The 20,727-nt window shown below is 38.7% G+C and overlaps 1 long non-coding RNA gene across 1 annotated transcript; it reads left to right on the plus strand.

Moving 5' to 3' along the window:
* The first annotated feature begins 1,580 nt into the window (after window positions 1-1,580).
* LOC311623438 lies at window positions 1,581-17,569 on the plus strand. The gene is made up of 4 exons (XR_014795148.1): window positions 1,581-1,798; window positions 3,052-3,125; window positions 16,844-16,966; window positions 17,435-17,569. It is a non-coding gene; the product is annotated as an uncharacterized lncRNA (long non-coding RNA).
* The last annotated feature ends 3,158 nt before the right edge of the window (window positions 17,570-20,727 follow it).

Here is a 20,727-nt window from a genome sequence, read left to right on the forward strand (position 1 = left end):
ACTAGGCTGGGCTCAGATCTGACTTCACTACTTTCTACCTGTGAGATGTGAACAAGTTACCTAAACTCTCCCATGTGTCAGTTTCTCCACCAGTCAAGTGGGATACTAATGCACCTCGTGAGGACCAAAGGAGCATAGCACTTGGAAATACAGAGTAAGTACTTTATATAACTACTATTTATTATGTTTTTCCACCAAGTCTAGTGCATCAGGTCAGCCGACTCTACTCCCGGAGGCTTCCATTGGGAACTTCTCACGTGGATGTAATGAAGTGTTAAGTGACTGGCCCAGGTTGAAAATACAGCCCCCAATTCCTGGGAAAGTTGGACTGACACTTGGCTGTGAAGGTCTGGGCTAGGCATGAACTCCACACCATCTTCCGGGGGAAAGGGAAAACTAATCTGACCTATACTTTACCCACATTGAAGCAAAAAATCAGGCTTGCTCTATTGGAAAGAGGTCTAATTATTTTTAAAATGTTGTTACTGTTGTTGGAATCTGAATTTGAAGTAAAAAATCGTTTTACCAAATAGATGACAAGTAGTTGAAATATTAACTGAGGGAAATAGTCCTGGCACTCCAAGCAAAACCCTTGTAATTAATCTTCACTAGTAATCTTCTCAGGGTAACCATTACTAATTAGAAACATGTTTTGTCCACCCATCCAGATTCTAAGTCCGGTGACGGCAAGAGTATGTTTTGTTTTTTGTGCTGCCACAGCCTCAAGACTAAGAGATATGTTTTGCATACAGCAAGTGTATAATTGATATAGTTTATTACTCTGTGGCGAGAGGTGAATAGAACATTTTACACTAAAGGCAGACACAGAACAGAAGGATTTCCTGGTATGGAGCCATTCTCTTTTCCAATCACATGCCATTGTTGACAGACAATCCAAGTGCCAGGAGTGAATTTAGTACTGACAGGGTGAGTAACAACATCTGGAGTCTGGCTTCCACTCTGGGCCTTGACCTTTTCTATCAAAAAAGAGTCGACAGACAGTGCTCATAGGAACATTATGTAAAATCCACTTGTGCAGCATCACTCGTGTTTTGCAGAGCAGTTAACACTGAGTCTCAGCATAAACACATTGAAATCTCTTGGTGTTCATGAGAGAATTCTCAACTCTCCATTCCTAGCCCTATCCTATCACATAGACCAACGTAGTTCTATTAATCCATTTTCTTCCTACTTTCTTAGTAGGCTAAGATGCTGAGAGGTGGTACTTTATTATGTAATTAAAACTTTGTGCTACTTTCTAAAAAGTATGCTTATAAATAAAAATATATAACATACATTTTACTATTTTTCCAGTTTTGAAGTGTACAGTTCAGTGGCATTAAGTACATATCTTAACTTTCTAATCAAAGTGCTATTCACATTTTGGGAGAGCACTTTTTTTTTTAGCCCTTTTATACAAGGAGGGACTAGAAAAGCAGGGACACCTTATCATTTAATGGGTTCTCTCAGCAGCAGCTCTGTAAAATGATTTAGTGGCAGAGGAAATAGAATTTACTGATCAAAATGAAAACGTTGTATTATGAATAATAGCCGTTATTCTTTTTTCTCAACAGAATTTGTTAGACTGCCTAATAACTTAATTTGGATCACAGTTCCTTAAGCTGAGTCAACTCTTTCCAACCAGTAAGAGTAGTCAGAGATCTGCTGATTTTTGAGCCTGGCAGAAGATTCTAGAATACTGCTTTCTTGTGGTAACTGCCACTATTCAAAGATCATCTCACTTCTTTGTGACCGTGGCAGTAGAGACAAGAGAACATCACCTCCCTATTCTCACCTGGTAAGACAACTCTCAGATCTTTCCTTCCAATTTGGTAAGATCTTATTGGTGCTTCAAGTTCCATTTCAAATACTCATCTCCAAAGGTGGGGAAAACTAATGGCAGCCGTCAGAGACCATGTATTTGAGTAAGAGACCATGTGTTAAGGAGCCAAATGAAAGAGAGGCCAGAGGCAGTCAAGTGAAAGTATTTGTTTATTTTTAATTTAATTTTATTGTGACAGTATTATAAATGTTTTCCATTTTCTCCCTTTTTGAAAGTGAAAGTATTTAAATGTGCTTTTGTTTTAGTCTTAATTTCTACATAGAATAACTCAATTATTTAATAATGGAAGTGATAATTCTCTTCCATGGAGAAATTGAAGTTTGTAGAGAAAAGTGATAGAATCTAAATGTTGGAAAAGATATTTGAAATCAGCTGGTCTATTCTCCCACCCAGTGTGATGTCCTTGACAAGGATTCATCCAGTTTCTATTTGAATACACACAGAATGGAGAACTCCAGCATGAGCTCTTTTTCAAGATGACCTAACTACCTTCACTGTCTACTGCATTCATCAAGCAACTTTCATATTGGGAAGGATGTATATTAGTCTACTTGTGTTGCCATAAAAAAATACCACACACTGGGTATCTTAAACAACAGAAAAATTTAAAAAATATTTTTATTGATTTCAGAGAGGAAGGGAGAAGGATAAAAAGATAGAAACATCAATGATTAGAGAGCATCATTGATCGGCTGCCTCCTGCATGTCCCACACTGGGGATCAAGCCTGAGTATGTGCCCTGACTGGAATCAAACCATCACCTCCTAGTCTATACGTTGATGCTCAACCTCTGAGCCATAGCAGCTGGGTCAGAAGTTTATTTCCTCACAGTTCCGGAGGCTGGAAGTCCATAAACAAGGTGGTGGCAGGGTAGGTTTCTTCAGTCCTCTCTTTTTGGCTTAAAGATGGCCACCCTTTTGCTGACTTTTCACATGGTTGTCCCTCTGTGCATGAGTACCCCTAATTTCTCTGTTCTTAAAACACATCTTATTGGATTAGAGCCCCACCCTAACTTCATTTATTTAATCACCTCTTTAAAGACTGTATTTGACTAGAGCTCCTGAAGGACAGAAATCCTGCCTTTTCCATCTTGGGCTGCCAGAGTGTAGCATAGTATTTAGCACATAGTAAGCATTCATTACTCAAATGACTCCCAATGAAGTGAACTGACATGCATCTCTTTATTCCTTGGGCTATCATGTTGGAAGTCAAAGCAGGATTGGATGAAAATGGTTGGAGAAACAGGAGAAAACAGTCTCCTGAGGATGCCCAGGCACATCAGGTAAGTCTTAAGTGTGTGACTGTCTTCTGAGATTTCATACTTATCAGTAATGCAGTGAGTTTTCATTGTAATTCAATGGCATTCATATTGGAAACAGGTGTCAACTGTAATGTGATGATTTATCATTTCCAAACAGCGAGGGGCAGGTCATTGCAGATATTTGATAAAGCCAGCAAGTTTGCTTTAACTTCTATTCTGTGTAGATAAATATTACCATTGTTTATGATTTTGGGGCAGGTTATTTTGTTCTAGATGACATATTTTCAATGAGGCATGCTCTTTTATTATTATTATTTCTTTGCCCTTCTCATTTAATGATATTTATAAACTCCTGGGTGTCATAAGTTCTTATTTAGCAGCAGAAGATTCATCCTGCTTGACTAACAATGTATCTATCGTTCAGTTTCACCCATCACTGGTTGCTCAGTTGGTGGAGCTTGCATCTGGCTTCCCTGTTTCTCCATATGCACACTTATTTCTAATGACACAAATTCCCTATATGGCAGCCACTTTTATTTCCTCCATTTGCTTCTGCTTTTGTCCGGATGTTTCTTTTTACTTTGTTCCATTGCTATTAATTTTGAAAGGTCAATTTTAAATATACACCTACCTCCATAAAATAAATATTTAAATACATATATTATTTTCATGTTCACTACCAATTTTTTCATTTGGACCTAGTTTGTTGAACATGGAGGATAAAGGTTATCCTCCTTGGCCTTCGAATATCACACATCCCAAACTAGGAAAGTATTTCTTCAGGACTGAAAATAGGGTATGAATAAATCAACATACTTCAATATTGCTTGGAGCCATAGGAAATTATGGTAATGATCAAGAGAGTAGTTGGCATGGGAAAACTTCACTTTTGTTTAGTGTTGTTATAGGACAGCTTAAGTATCCTGTGTGGCTTGTGGTTCATGGATTAGACTGCATAATCCCTGAAAACATAAGGGACATTTGTGAACCCACTGTTAGTTCCTAAACTAAAGGCTCATAGGCCATTTGTTGATGAGCAGACTCTTACACAAATTAGCAGGTGAAACTTTCCTAATGCTGAGAAAGCTTGATGTTGGGGGGCTGGTGGTGTGGTTATCCAAAAAATGACATTACTTTCACAAACAATTCATGAGATTAAAAAACCGAGACGAACCTCACATTGGATGTGAAAATAAAATAGTTATGAAACAGGGGTCCTCAAACTTTTTAAAGTGGGGGCCAGATCACAGTCCCTCAGAGAGCTGGAGGGCCGGACTATATGAACTACTAATTCCTACTGTAACACCTCGGCTGCGCTCACTGCCCAAAAAACCTGGCGGGCCGGATCAGACTCCTCTGCGGGCCGCATGTGGCCCACAGGCCGTAGTTTGAAGACCCCTGTGTGAAAAATACAGTGGCAAGCTGGGAAGCCTACATCAGTGAAATCCTTTTGTCTAAGGGGTAGGAAATCCTTAGCAGAAATATTAGAAAAGTATATAAGTACTCTTACTTTAAGAAATAGTTAACAATGGCCAATGTTTTATTCAACAGAACTAAATAGGGTTAGAATGATAATTTAAAATTGTTTCTCCATAGGAAACTTACCTGAGTGTCAGACTTCCAGAAAGTACTCTGAACAATACCTTGCTATTTTTTCCCCCCGGATTTATATATCTCTGACTTTTTACACTTTTACCCACTGTGAGTGTACAAAAATTATGTGTTCAAAATGTGTATATTTTTCTTAGTGAGAACTGAAAATATGATAGTTTTCATATGAGAAGGATGGATATAGTTTTGCAAGATTGGGCCTCTGTCACTGTTAGCAGAAGTGAAGGTATGTGATTGGTAGGGGGTGGTGGCGAGTGTCATCAAAAGACAGAATTGGCCGGGACCAGTTTGGCTCAGTGGATAGAGCGTAGGCCTACGGACTGAAAGGTCCTGGGTTCGATTCTGGGCAAGGGCATGTACCTTGGTTGCGGGCACATCCCCGGTAGGGGGTGTTCAAGAGGCAGCTGATCGATGATTCTCTCTCGTCGATGTTTCTCTCTATCCCTCTCTCTTCCTCTCAATGAAAAATCAATAAAAATAAAAAAAGGACAGAATTGACGCTTCTTTCTGTAATCTCCTTGTTTTTGTTATATAACTGACTACGTACATTCAACCCTTTCGCTCTCGAGACCAGCTGTCGAGACCAGCTGTTGATTACCAGGCTCGGGGAAAGTGTTTTCTGGGTGGGCCAGGTCTTTGCTGTGATAGTTAAAGACAACAGTAACAATGGCTACCAAAACACCTATAACAACAACCCTGCAACCCCTCAAGGCTTGTAAGAAACTTGTGTCGCCCTCCTTCTCCCCCTGAACTGATGACACATGGGACTTGTGTCCCATGACAATCATCAAACCTGATGCTGATTCAGTTCCCCTACTCTGTCCCATAAGGTGATGATTTGGAGACATTCTCAAAGGGAATAGGCCACCAAGATTATGTCTTTCAGTGCATGACCTCACTCCTGAGAAATTCCAGCAAGTTATTAAGCAATTTTATTCTTTTTTACGAGGAGAATTTCAACGTTCCATTCCTGGACTGTTTTACACATGGTATTTGGCGACCTCATTTTTCACTTAGGCCACTGCACTTGTGACAGGCTGAACTGACCAACAGCCTGGAGCATAACGCACACACAGATCCAAGCTAACTTAGCTTCAAGGTCTATATCAGTGACACTACTCTACAAGGGAAGCAAATATTCCTGTTAATTTAATACCTGAAAATATTTGTGTATAATCTTCTAGTGTCTGTTAGTTTGGCATTGGAAACAGGGAAGGTGACCCAGGTGGTCACAGTCCATAGAACATTTATGTTCTTCTCTGACGACCAACTCACCTCTGGGCTCCTGGGAGCTGTTTCCAATGGAATGGAGAGCGGAGAGAATCATAATTATGTCTCAGCCCTGGTTCATCACCCAACAGGGACCTGTATTTCTACATGTGCCCTTATAAATCTTTTAGCTAAATGAGGCTCAAATGTAAAACCCAGTCCCCTAGGGAACTTTTCAATATAAACCAAAGTCTGGTTTGGGCTGGGTTTTGTTTTTTTTTAACTTTGTGAAATGAATTTACTCATGATAGTTACAGATTTAGTGCAAAGTCTTATTTATTTTACATGACACTGACAACAAAAACAAAACAAAAATCAAATGATCACAAAAGCAGAAACATCTCTTGAATACCTAATAACATATAGATCAAATTCTATATACATTTATGTTTATGAAAATATAGCTTACTGGCTGGTAGTATATTAAGAGGAAGCATAATATTTTTGGGCAATGAACTGTCATTATTTTGCTTTTTAACAAAATACTGTTTTCACTTTCTTGAAGTATATACTCATAAGGTGAGAAAGTAATGGACTTATGACAAACTTGTCCTTTCTGGTTGTTCTTGTGTCCCATGACAATTATCAAACTTGATGCCGATTCAGTTGGGTTCAGTACAGGTTATATTGCGAGTAAGCAGCATTCTGGCGTTAATCTCCTAAGGAGCTCTACCCTGAGGTCCTAACTACCCCCAAAGGAAGTGATTCCGTTTAGTCAGTGTTATCCCACAGACATAGTTCTTTAAAATCTGGATTGGCTGATGTTACATTTCAAGTCCAGACAGAGTGATCAATTTCTCAGAAATGAAAAGAGAAGAGATTATTGCAGTGAGGGTCACTGGTTTTAATCTTTGTAATTTCCCTTCTATAGCTTTTCTTTTCACTTACAGATCTTTTCTATATTGAACATTCAGCTCCTGATTTCAACCTCTGAATTTGAATGGCAGAATAAGTTACTGGAACCTGTTAGCAAAACCTATGCTGCCTGGAAAGGATCCTTGGGAGTGTTAGAATCCTACAAAGAATAATAGAAAACCCAGGGACCTCCAAATGCCATGTGAACTGCTGGGGAAAAAATAGCTTGCATTTTCTGGGGGAAAGGTGACTCTGTATTCATGTAATCATTTCAATTATGGTTCTGCCTATTAGCTGTAAACCCCAGAAGTCACAAGGTTAATAGAAACCTTTCTAAAGACACATACGTTAAACTTAGGGAATAGGGTCATGTACTTGCAGAATTCAAAGTTTATAGGAAGAGGTATCTGTCTAGAGTCTGTGTAGGGAACACTGGCTGCTGGCACATACGTTCTTGGCTTATGTATTCTTTCTGTCTGCACCAAACACAGCTTGTTCTTCAAACCAGCAGAAGCTATGTAAGCCTTAAGGGATGGGTGTCCCCTACACCCAGCATCCTATGAGCAATAGAGGTATGTGACTATTTCCCTAATTAAGAAAGGGCCTCGGCAAGCAATTTGTAATACTAGTGATATGCTTTTGTATCTTAGTACATAATTTATGCTAGAGTAAATTTTTGCGGTCTAATTGTTTTTGTTGATTCACTTTGAATTTCTAGCTCTTAATTCAGTATCTTTTAAAATTGATTTTCTGTTTTTAACATGTGCCTAGACCATGTTCAAAAGGCTGCCAAGGATACTGTAAGTGAAAAAGATAGAAGTAATACCATTAAGGAATTAGCATATGAACAATTTTAACCTCAGGAATAATCAACAAACGGATAGGTGTTTTTCCTCCCTATGAAATGATCCAAGGGGCACTTTGTTGTTCTCTTTGTAGGAATGAGTGTCCTGAGAGAGAAAGCCAAGGCCCCAGGGAAGGATTAAGGTTGGCAACAGCAAGGAAAGTTTTTGGAAGGATTAGCACTTAGCAAGCACTTGGAGAAGGGGTAAAATTTAGACTGAGGGAGGATGACAACAGAAGGGCTGGATTATAAGGTTCTCTACTGGATTCTGGAAATATTAGAATAAAATGAAGAGGACCCTTAATAACACCAACCAAGAATCTGGACTAAAATTGAACAAAATGCTATCAGTGAGGAGCAAGGTATATGAAAACCACCTTTTCTTAGGAAAAGAACTGTCTGTAGACAGCAACAGGACTTTACTCACTTAGCCTCATTCCCAGGTGACTTTTCCCTTGTCTTGCCCTTTTTAAAGAGGCCAGAATGCTGAACACTGACTTTCCTTAGATACCTTCTGCCTGGGCTAGCCATGGGGCTCAGCTCTGGCCAGTGATGAAGTGTACCACATTCCTTCCCATGCAAAAGATAAAGCTGCCTGGGGATAAGATCTTTAGCCCTCTTACCTTCCTGGAAATCAGACGTAGGATCTAGAAGTGCAGTAGCCATCATGTGATTCTAAGAACAGAGACTTGTGGCATTCTAAGCTACTCTTGTCAGCCTGATATTTTCCCCCATAGACTTCATGTGGCCAGAGATAAAATTAACCCATATCTGTGTGAATTCTTATAGTGAAAAGTTTCATTTTAAAAATTAATTTATAGCCAAATACATGCCTACTTGATACAGCTTTGATAACTCATTCATTCATTCATTCATCCATTTGTTCAATAATGGTTGTCACTGAAAATATTTACAGCAATGTATGAATATTAGTGAAGTGAGGGAAGATGGAATAGAAGAAAGGAAAGGAGAAAATGGCACATGTTTCCTTGTGTATCTGGAATTTAATTTATACTAGGAGCAAGCAATAAAATATGACCAGAGATTGCTAACAATGCAGTTTATGGTAACTGCCCCACATACTAACATTTGGCCTCAAGTTTTCATCAGATGATCTTCTACAAGCATCTTAAATTCATTGTGGCATCTTAGATACTACATGGACATCTTTGGGCATCAAACATTTGCTCCCAGGAGTACGTGTCAGGGGCATCTGAAGTCACCTATTTTGTAGTATGAGATGTCCAATGGTATATTATCTATCACAGAACAATCCATAGAAAATTCCGTTGGAAATAATAAGACATTTGATACAAGAAATATTCCAATCCACCTTTTATAGCCACAAGATAGTGTCTACTCTATTGGTGTGTCTTTGAAGGATATGAGCAGCCTGCTGCCATTTTGTGTCACCGTCCCGTGGAGGCAGGCAGTGCACAAGAGACAAGAAGCAGAGAAAAGCACACTCAGACCCAAGGGGCAGAGTTAGAATATAAACTCCTGGGATCTTGTTGCTTTTCATCCTGGTATTCTCCATCATGACTAATTTCTGGTTTGTACATTTCAGAGGCTCAAAAATGTTTGGTCTTTTTTATGGCATGTAGTTTTATTTCTTGGCCATAATTTAATCCTGGACAAAGAAATATGTAATCTGACTTCTTGCATGACTGACCAGTCCTAGGTTTGAATTCAGTTTCCAGTTCCCCATCGCAGATGAATGAATTACATTGTAAGGACATGTCACACCACTTGCCTTCCCCCAGAGTATGTGTTGGTTTCGGCTCAGGGCTGAAGACAGGGTGGTTGGGATGGAGTTGGGAAATAGAATAAAGGCATGGCCATGGAAGGACCCAGATCCCAGGTCATCCTTGGCCTGAACAACTTCCAGGAGGATGAACTGAAAGGCAATCAGTATTGTTAGCTCTCTTTGGTTTTCATCAGTGTTCCATGAGGCTGTTTGTTTATCAAGGGTTTTGCAAAGTTCCTGATTTTGGCCTTGAATGTGCAGTTCATGACTCAGGCTGCCCCATGGTCTATCCCTGGCATTTCCACTCTAACCAGACATGTGCTACAGCAATAAAAGAAGCACTTAAAAGTGTCAGGGTATAGGGTTAAGGTTAGGGGAAGCTTGCTGACTCATTAGCATGGTATTGAAATGCATTCCCTTGGGAAACCCTCTAACTCAGGTTTCCATTGGATCCTTTGCTAAACTTTTTAGAACGAAAGCATTCAGCCGTGGGGATAGGATGCCTTCTGTCTTTAGGGTTTGATCTCTAGCTTTTAGAAACACACTATGGGATGATGTGGCTTCAGACTATTTGTGTTTTTTTTTTTTTTCCAACGTTACCCTTCTTGATTAAAAAATGCCATACACATAAGATCAAAAGTTTGTGATAAAAATTTTTATTCCATATAAAATATTTTAAACTGTTTGTTTCAGGGATTTGCTTAGTCCATCTATGCTGACCTCAGTGTGCTTTCCTTGATATAAACAGAAAGGCTTTAAAAAATCCAATGAATCCCAGTGTTGGTTAACATTAGAATTGGCTCATGCTGAAGTTCATACTGACCTCAGAGCACAAGTTTATCTTTGAGGTTGCTTTGATTTTGGGGAGGATAGATATTGGAACTTTCCATGGAGAATACTGCTTGGTTGACTTGTTTTTCTTTTCCATGATGTTGGAAGGAAAATCTCCCAGACCAGAAGGTTCTCTTCTTACTAAAAGAGGCGGTCCAGCCAAAACGGGTTTGGCTCAGTGAATAGAGCATCACCCTGTAGACTGAGAGGTCCCGGGTTCGATTCCAGTCAAGGGCATGTACCTTGGTTGCGGGCACATCCCCGGTGGGGGGTGTGCAGGAGGCAGCTGGTCGATGTTTGATGTTTCTCTCTCATTGATGTTTCTAGCTCTCTATCCCTCTCCCTTCTCCTCTCTGTAAAAAATCAATAATATATATATATATTTAAAAAGAGGCGGTCCATGTATGGTACCACTGGCTGCACAGAGGAAAAAAATCTCAAGTTCAGTTGAATTAGCAGCAGTTCTAGGCTGGGTAAATATTGCTTCTATTCTTTCATAGGTGATGTACCTTTGGCCCCAAGAGGACCCCACAACTTAGCCAAATCACTTGGACATGATGCTGATAGTGGTACTGAGTTGCAGTAGCTGTCAGGTAGGGGTATGAGAACAGGTCCTGGGATTCCTGATTCCTGGAATCTACCAATCTATATTACAGAGCTGGCCTCTGTCAACTTGCTGAGTGCTACTCATGCTGATCTATAGGAACTTGAGACTAAGGACCAGGCTGGATGGTGAGGGAGACAAAGCTGTCTTGTTACTCTCTCCTCTGTTTGGTAATTGTTTGCTACCTTTGTCTTTCAAAATCCCTTCATTAAAGCGCTAAAGAAAAATATTCTTTTCTCTCACCCCCTCCAAGGCTTGAGTCAGTTCTCTGCTGTGGCTTCTTTATTGGCCTTCTTCTTTAGTAATTGCCTCTCTTTGTTGTTTTTTGATCTCTCCTTATCTGCCCAGGATTCTCTGCAGTTTACAGAAATACTCAAGTTTCTTCTATATTAAGGAAAAAATCTCTATTATGCATCCCTCATTCTCCTTTCATTCTTTCACAGCCTAGCTTCTTAGAGGATTTGTCTACAAAAATTTTTTTTGCCTTAAAAAAGTTGAAAGATATTTTACTTACAACACTGTATAAGATAAGGTGTTCAGAATGTTGATTTGATACATTATGTATTGCAATGTGATCACCCTTGTAGCCTTTGCTTCTACACTTATTTTTTTTTACTTTCTAGTTCACTTGAGTAATATCTCATTGTAAGGATGTACCATAGTTTGTCTATCCATTCACCAATTGAAGGACATTATGGCTGCTTCCATGTTTTGGCAAGTAGGAATAAAGCTGCTGGAAATATTAATGTGCAGGTTTTTGTGCAGATATACATTTTCAACTCATTTGAGTAATTATCACTTAATTTTGAAAGTCTATGCTCCTTGACTTTCATGGTGCTCTTTTCTGGTTCCCTTCTCTTACAGGTAGACGTGGGCAGCACCTTAGACAGAAAGGGCATCTGGTGCTAGGGACTGTTTCTCACATGGAAGTCAAAGTGTCTCTGGTTTTCTGACATACAATACATATATGACTGGGGAGGTGTTTCTACTGTATTTCCTCTGATGCAAGGTTTCTCAGCCTCAGCATTATTGACATTTTGAACCAAATAAGTCTTTGTTGTAGGGCCTGTCTGTGCTTTGTAGGATGTTCAGCAGCATCTATAGCCTCTACTCACTAGATGTCAGTAGTACCTCTCTCTTCCTCCCAGGTTGTGACAATTGAAAAGTCTTTTTTTTTTTTTTTACAGCTGCATGACATTCCATTGTGTAAATGTACCACAGCTTTTTTATTCACTCATCTATTCATAGGCACTTGGGCTATTTTTTTCAGATCTTAGCTATTGTAAATAGCGTGCTATGAACATATGCATATATCCTTTCTGGCTTCAGGATTCTTAGAATATATTCCTAGAAGTGGGATCTGATGTGCCCCAAATGACAGTTCCATTTTTAATTTTTTTGAGGAGAATCTGAACTGTTTTCCATAGTGGCTGTACCAGTCTTCATTTCCAGCAGCAATATACTAGGGTTCCCTTTTCTCTACATTCTTGCCAGCACATTTGTTGATGGTAGCCATTCTGACAATTGTAAGATGATCTTTGAAACAGCATGGAGGGACATGGAGAGTATTATGCTAATTGAAATAAGCCAGTCAGAGAAAGACAAGTATCATATTATCTCACTTATATGTGGACTTTAATATACAAAATAAACGGATGAACAAAATAGATCCAGAGACACGGAAGCATAGAAGAGACTGAGGAATCTCAGAGGGAAGGGGTAGGGAGGATAGGAAGAAATTAACTCTCATGGCCATGACTGTGTCTTTTTTCACATTCTTGCTCTTCTCTGGATTGTCCTTTCTCAGGGTGACCACCTGACAAGCTTCTAGTTATCTTGAAAGTCTTGGCTCACCTCCCTTACAAAGTCTTTTTTCATATCCTTCCTCCTCCTTTCTCTGTAGTTACCTCTTCTTTCATGCCTCACTCTCCTTTCCTAATGGCACTATGCTTGCTTATTCCTTCGTGGCACACTGCATGGGGAGCTGGTTGAGCTTTGGCATCATGCTCTAGTCTTGAAATCTCCAGCACCTTCACAGTGTGTGACAATTAAGGCTTAATTAATATTGTTAAATAGATGAGCCATTATTGCTCTTGTAGTCAAAATCCTCCATGATACATTCTCATAGCACTATGCACAGCGCCTTCAAAGCACTTATTACCATCATTATAATTTTTCATATTGTCTAAGTGCAATTGTTAAATTAATGTTTTTCTCCTTCACTGGGCAGACCACAGTAAGTCCATGAGGGCAGAAGCTATAGTTGGTTGTGTTCATGGATAAATCATGCAGTGCTTGGAACTTACTAGGTGCTCAGAATGTATTTGTAGAATGAATAAATGGTTTTGGGAAAGAGTGGACTTGGGAAATTCAATCTGTGCTTATTAATAACAATAACAATAAGAATAACTAATATTGGTTTTAAAAGTGTTTTTATAGGTATTACTCTCATTAAATAATCACAACAACACTAGAAAATGGTACTGATTCTATCATATAGATGAGAAAACTGAAGAAGCTCCAACTAATATTCTCAGATCTCTTAGTCCATGATTATTGTATTATAGTATTTCGGTCCTGGGTTATTTTTGGTCTCTACCTTAGATTTGGGGGAAATGAGTAAATTTTTAATGAATATTAAGTGAATAAGTAACTATGGGATCAGAGAACAAGTATTTTTACATCTGTATGAGAAAAGATCACTGGAATCTATAATAGCTGCTGATAGCCCCATTATCAGTCCTTTAGTAACACATTGTCTTTCATTTGAATTCCAGGGGACAGCCAGGGAGAGTCAACCTAGAGAGTTTTATTTTTTATTTTTAAATATATTTTTATTGATTCCAGAGATAAAGGGAGAGGGAGAGAGAGAAGCATCAATGATGAGAGAGAATCATTGATTGGTTGCTTCCTGAACACCCCACACTGAGGCTGGAGCCTGCAATCCAGGCATGTGTCTTGATGGGGATCGAACCATGACCTCCTAGTTGAAAGGTCAATGCTCAACCCCTGAGCCATGCTGGCCAGGCAATGCAGGGAATTTTATAGGTCCAGCAGATCAATATTACAAATGGGAGAAGAATTTTAGTGTTTCAAAGAATAAAATACTTTCTTTGTATTAATTTACAATGTAAATCATTGACAACCTGAATGAGATAAAGGAAGGCTAGGCCAGTGATTCTTAAGCTATGTGGTTATGGAATCATTGGATGAGACAAAGACTAATATAGACTCTTAATCCCATCTTTACATATCACTAGAAACTAGGGGACATTAACCTTTACCCTCACTAATCTGGGAGTGAAGGGAAGAATTAATTTATATTTCTGAGAGGCTATTGTGGGTAAATTATCAATCTATTTCTGAAGTTAAGTAGACATGAGTGTATTATGAACTTGAATGCTATAGGAAACCAGCTGAAACTCTTTTGCAGAACATTGGGATTCCCAGGCCATAGCTAAATGTCACTGATGAATCACCCCAACCTTTTTACTCAAGAATGCTGATGAGTTGAATCCTGAAAATGTATGTACATAGAAAAGGTGAAAAGGGATACCAAATTTGGACTAATATCCTTTAGAAGAAGCATTAGAAATGAGAATAGATTCTTCATGGGTTGGACAATTATTACAACCAACTAATGTGATATGTGTCACCAGGACAGTTCAGTGAAGACATTCAACAAGTTGTTCTTGTTTTTTTTTTTGTTTTTTTTTTAATCAAAAGGAAACGTCCATTCTAACATATAAGCGTCCAACTAGCAAAAAGTTTCCTGGCAAAAAAGTAGCCTCTATTTCATGTAGGGCTATATTTGCTGGGGTATATGGAAAATTGTTTTTGGTGATACTAAAGAATAGTCTATACCCTATAATTTTACATCTGATAGAAAAAGGATGGTATCAAAAGGCATGCAAGGAGCCATGTGGAATTCCAGTGGAATATTCTTGACGGGGCTGATAAAAGGTCTTCATAATGTTCAACCTATCTTTGAGACAAATGGAAAGATTAAAGATAGGTGTGAGTGAAGAGAAGTGATTCTAATAATAATAATAATGTGAATGCATGAGTTATCAATCTTTGAGTTACTGATCATTGATTGATTGCTTGGTGAGATCTTCATCAAGAAATGACTGTTGCTAAAAATTACAGTATTGGGAAAACATATAGCTACTGATGAGAGCATATGGAGACTCACTTTGTATGTGTATGTTACATGGAGATATTGTCACTCTATTTAGCAAGTCAATTGTTTCTTGTTTTTGAGTCAAGAATCTAATGGATTCTCAAAATAATTTTCCTTTAGCCAGAGAGCCTTTTATTTTGCCTTTTCTGACATTGATATTCATACTTATGACCACCCATAGGCGAATCCAGGAGAACCAGAGACAATGTTCATAGACTGGAAGACCAGAATGAATTAGTGCACATTTCAATTTAAACTATTTTTTTTTAAAGGGGAATTAATGCTATGATGTTGGAAGGCATTATTTTATTCACAGAGCATTTGCAAAATCTATTATGTGTGAGATGGATCACATGTAAATATTTGGTAGAAGTGAAGTAAATTTATTCCCTGCAAAATGGACCCAGTGGTGGGAACGAGCCCAATGAGAGAGGCCCTTTTACTTTCCTAAGCATCACCAACATAGCTACTTAGTCTCTGAGTCTGGAAAAGACCCAGTGGGGTTTAGCTTTATGAGGTTTAATGTAAAGGTGTTGTATTTCATGAGATGAAATCATAACACAGTGGGTTGCAAGAATTTTGAGAGATTATTTTTTCAGAGTGTTGGCAAGCACCATCCTCAAGAGACTTTTGTGTCTAAGAGAGAAATATAGATCTTCTTTCATAGGATTGAAATGATAACTAATCTTTAATCCTTTCAGATGGCCAGAGTTTGACGGGTGAGGCTGATTTGGAATGCATGTAGCAGGTCTGACCTGTTTAGTTTGGCCTTTTTTGAACCTGTGACTTCTGGTGTACATGGACAATGGCCCTCCCCCAACTCCTAACCCATGATTAAGGATATTTGTATTTATTGATAGATGATAGTTCACCTTTAAGCTTTACACAGTTGGATTCACCATGACATTTGACCCTCCGAGTGACTATTTGGCCAAGACAAGAGAATGCTATCAGACTGGATCTCAGGTTTCTTTCCTTTCCCACTCTGATGTTTTAGGCTGTCTCTGCTTTAGAGAAAGCTGAGCTGTTCCCTTGACTTAGGTTTGACCTTTATTACTTGGTTCTGGAACACATATAACTGTCCTTAGGCTAAACATCTCTCTACTTTTGTGACCGTTTCATCTCCAATTTCCCTGCAATGCAACATCTTGAACCAGGTTTCTCGTGAATGCCAGGAGGGAAACAAGACACTGTGGGGGGAAATCTGGTGCCTCTTCTGATTTCCTGATTTTGATGTGTATGGAAGGGAGTTTTCGTTCTCTGCAGCTGAGAGCCTTCTTGAAATGTGGTTCAGGCAAGAATGTTTTGGAAGCGCAATTAATTCAGCATGGGAGTCTAGCAGAGCTGATGCACGCCCCGGTGTATGCGACTCTCTTTTCCCAGGGAGATTTTTTTTCTTCCCTCATTTCAGAAATAATAGATGCAATCTTAAGTCTTTCAAAACATTCTGCAGCGGCCGACATATCATCCGTAATGATAAAAAGATGTGCACATCGGTGCAGATGTGTTTGTATCAAATCGTGTGCATGATGTATCTCACGTGGAGCCTCTCGTGAATTCTCATGGTCGTACTGATGAAATGAGTGTTGTGGAGGAAGGGAGGGAGGAGTTATGAGTTATTACCATCAAGGAACAAATGTTACATTCCTTATCTTTCTCAGATGCTTTCCTGCAAATGCATGTCAGAGCAGGCTGTCATCAGAGGGAGGAGGAGGTTGAAGTGCTGGGGCATCATGTGCAAGAGGAACTAGCTCATTTGCAGCTGTAGACTATCACCTATCACCTTGTTTCCCAGGCTTGCCTGCTCACCTGGGGAGTGTGAGAACCATGGAGATTCCTGCAGACCTACCAAGGCAGAGTCTCCAGTGCCCAGAAACTGGACTTTCTCACCAGCAGACCCACTGATTGCTATGAACAGGCAAGTCTGGGAATCACTCACCTCATATAATTTAAAAAGCGGTGGATTTTGTGAGGGGGGTGTTGGAGGTGGGGAGGTGGATAATAAATAACATTGTTGAAGGGACCATTTTTGGCTCTGTGTTTGCTAAGAAGATGCTGGAAGAATATTGCCCTCGTGTTTCTTAATGCTTTCAAGGCTCCAGCCAGTGTATTTTCCTCAAAGTTGGTCAAGAACAAACTTTTTTTTTCTAAGAAACTGGTCTATTTTCTTCTATGAGATGATAATTTTTGCCACCTGCCGAACCTCTCTTTACCTCAGTTGTCAGGAAACATGATGCTGAGTTTATGTGCAATCCCTGTTGCCACATCTATTCTGGTTGGCCTGTTAGATTTCCTCTTTCTATCATGGTGTTTCCTTCTTTTAAATCACTATTTTGGTTAATTTTATAATATTGTTCTTTTTAAAATATATTTTCATTGATTTCAGAGACAGGAAGGAAGAAGGAGAGATGAAAACATCAATAATGAGAGAGAATCATTGATCAGCTGCCTCCTGCATGCCCCCTACTGGAGCTCGAGTCAGCATTCCAGGCATGGGTCAACGCTCAACCACTGAGCCACTGGCCAGGCATGATATTGTTTTATAAGTTACTTCCAATCTCTTTTCCTCTGAAAAATGGCAGAGTTTGAATACATTAAATGGAACTCTCAATTAATAGTTGTTAGTGGAGGGAAAATAAGATGATGTTTAAATAATGACAGATATAAATCACTTTCATTTGGACTCTGAGTGCGGTTGTAGCCAGGCTACACAAATATGCATTTTTGTCTTGTTCCTACCATTGACTGCAGTGCGTTAGGGAGAGAACCAGAGGCCTAGTACAATTATGGGTGTTTGGGAAAGTGCCTATTCTGAAGTTAAATGACATAAAAAATATAGTTCTGTAAAGGTAGGTTGATTTTTTTATCCTTTTTTTCATAATTCATAGGTATGGGCTTGAGTAGAGACATGGCAGGCAGAACTTTTTTGGTTTTCAAATAAAAATACAAATACATATAGCTGTGGGAATGGGCGAAAAAGGTGAAGGGCAATATAGTTAATAATACTGTGGTAAGTTTGTACAGTGACAGATGATTGCTAGACTTGGTGTGTGACTACATTGTAAGGTATATAAATGTTGAACCACTATGTTAGATACCTGAAACTAACATTGTATGCCAACTATACTTACATTAAAAAAAAGGCATCAAGGTAATACATGAAAACAGGAAACACAAAGTAGAAGACGTTATAATAAAAGGCAAGACCTATCCCTTCCAACAATAGCCCCTTTCAGTTTTCAGTTCTTTAGGTGGCCATTGTCTTTGATTCGATCTTATTTTGCTCTGTGCTACATTGACGTTTTTGGATGCCTTGCCTAGGTAGGTCCATGCACATTTTCTGTGCAGCACACTCCACGGACCCTACAATCCAAAGACTTGCTTTCTTCTGGTCAGGGAATATTTGACTATTACTTCTCTAATAATTTCCTAATGTCTGTTTTCTCTATTTTAAAGCACCCTATTGAATCATGCCTCTTAGTGCCTTATTGTTCTCATTTTCTGCTGCTCAGAGATGATTTTTTTTCTTCCTGAAGGTAAACACTGGCTCTCTATTGCTGTGTGAGCAGGGTACCATTTTCCATTGACAGATATCCATCTGATTCCTTGCTTTCAGCTCCATTTCTCTGTCCTCCATACTCCTTGACATCATCTTTAAGGTTCTTATGAGAAGATCCTTTCCCCATCTACTGCAGTCTTATCCTGCACATATTTGGGTCTATAGCTATTTCTGTTCTGTTTCTTCCATCAAATTGCCTCCCCTAGTCCTCTCACTTTCAAAATCTGTTTATGCGTTTATTTCTATGTGGGTTCCTTTACTTTTACGAGGTCTTGGTGTGTTAGTTAGACTAGGTTAGATGATACTTTAGTAACAAATAAACCCTGATATCTCAGTGGCTTAATACAATAAAGGTGTATTTCTACCTCATACAGATTCCAATCTGATGTTCTTGTTTGGATATCTCCTCTGATTGGTTCTCCTCCAAGCTGTGAGTCCTTCACTTTCAGCCATGCAGGCAGGGGAGAGATAGCTAAACAGATTGACATAGAGATGAGAGATATATAAAGAGGGAAGAAGAGAGGTTTTACAGAGAGGCCTTAAAGTGTGATAGAACACATCTGTCAACAGTAATTGAGTGGACTCATCTGGAGAAATTGAGGAATTAAGTTCAACTATGTACCCACAAAGGCAATGAGAACTGGATATGGATGGTCCAGAACAGTTTTGAAGACATTTATCAGCAGGAAAGGCAGGTGTGTGTGTGTGTGTGTGTGTGTGTGTGTGTGTGTGCAGGAGGCAGCCAATTGATGTGATCTCACATTGATGTTTCTCTCTTTCTCCTTTTCTCCATTCCTTTCTGAAATCAATAAAAATATATTTTTAAAAAGTATGGGTTAATAGTAAAAAAATAAAAAGCAACAGCAGCCAAGAATGAACTTGGTATGTGAACTCCTCCAAACATTTTTGGATTTCTAGACTTATTAAGCTGCATGCAAATATAACTTATAAATGATTTCTTTTAAGGTATACTTAGATTAAAATGTAATATTTATAATGAACAATTCATGAACAATCATGAACAATCTGAAAATATCAAATACAAAGAAATAGTCATCATTAGCTTCATCTTCAGAGAAAAGAGTGCTAACATGTTGGCATATTTGCTTTCATCTTTTCTATGCATAGTATAGGTATATTTAAACTTTTTATCCTGTTTAACTATTGTATTAAATGGCTATATCATATTTTAGTAACATAATTCCTTGTTTATTGGATCTTTAGATCATTTCAGTGTTTTGCTCTCATAAGCATTGCTGCTGTAAACTTTAAAATTTTTTATATTTTTCTGCATTTAGAATATTTCCTTAGAAATGGAATTTCTGATCAAAGAGTATAAACTTTTTAAGACTATTTGTATATATTTTGCCAAATTACTCCCAAAAAGTATCTTTCAATTTTCTTTCCCAAAACATTTGGGTATTTTTTTCTTCTAATTTTGGAGGTGAAAAATGTGAATTTTCTTTGAAGCTTTAAGTAGGAGGGAGATTTTCCTGTTTTTATAACCAATTACACTACCTTTTTAAAATATTGTTTCTCTATGTAACTTTTACATTTTCCTACTGGAAATGTTCTACTTTAAAAGTAAGCTCTTCACGTATTCAACCTAGTACACTTTGGCCAACTACTTTTATCATATTCTTGGAGTGCTATAAAAACACACTGACTGGGTTTCAATTGACAAAGAATGGATGAGTACTTTATCTTCTCTCCTTTGCATTTTTTGGGAGGGTGGGTGGGTAATGGAAGAATGAAGACTCACTTTAGGGAATTTAGTTCTTTTCTCTTGTAAGAGATATGGACAAGAGATTCCCTAGAAAATTTGTTTGACAATTTTGCTTAAAACTGGAGGAGTGAGTGGAGAGTTTACCGAGAGAAGGTAAAGCAAAGCCTGAGGGTGGAGAGACAATGGTATGTGTGTGTCCAAGGAAGTAGAGAAGCTGGTTGTGAATAAAAGGTGAATCTTATTAGATATTCAGAAGTAAAGTGGGATTGGGGGCCTGTGTTGGGCCAGATTTGAGATTGGGAAGATGTTATAAAGGAATGGCAATGGAGTTTGCTGCAGAGAGAGGCTGGCAGATGTCTACCGCAGACAGAGTTTCAGCTAAAGTCAAACTAGG

This window comes from Pipistrellus hanaki (assembly GCF_964339955.1).
Source record: "Pipistrellus hanaki genome assembly, chromosome: 5".
Classification (NCBI taxonomy): domain Eukaryota; kingdom Metazoa; phylum Chordata; class Mammalia; order Chiroptera; family Vespertilionidae; genus Pipistrellus; species Pipistrellus hanaki.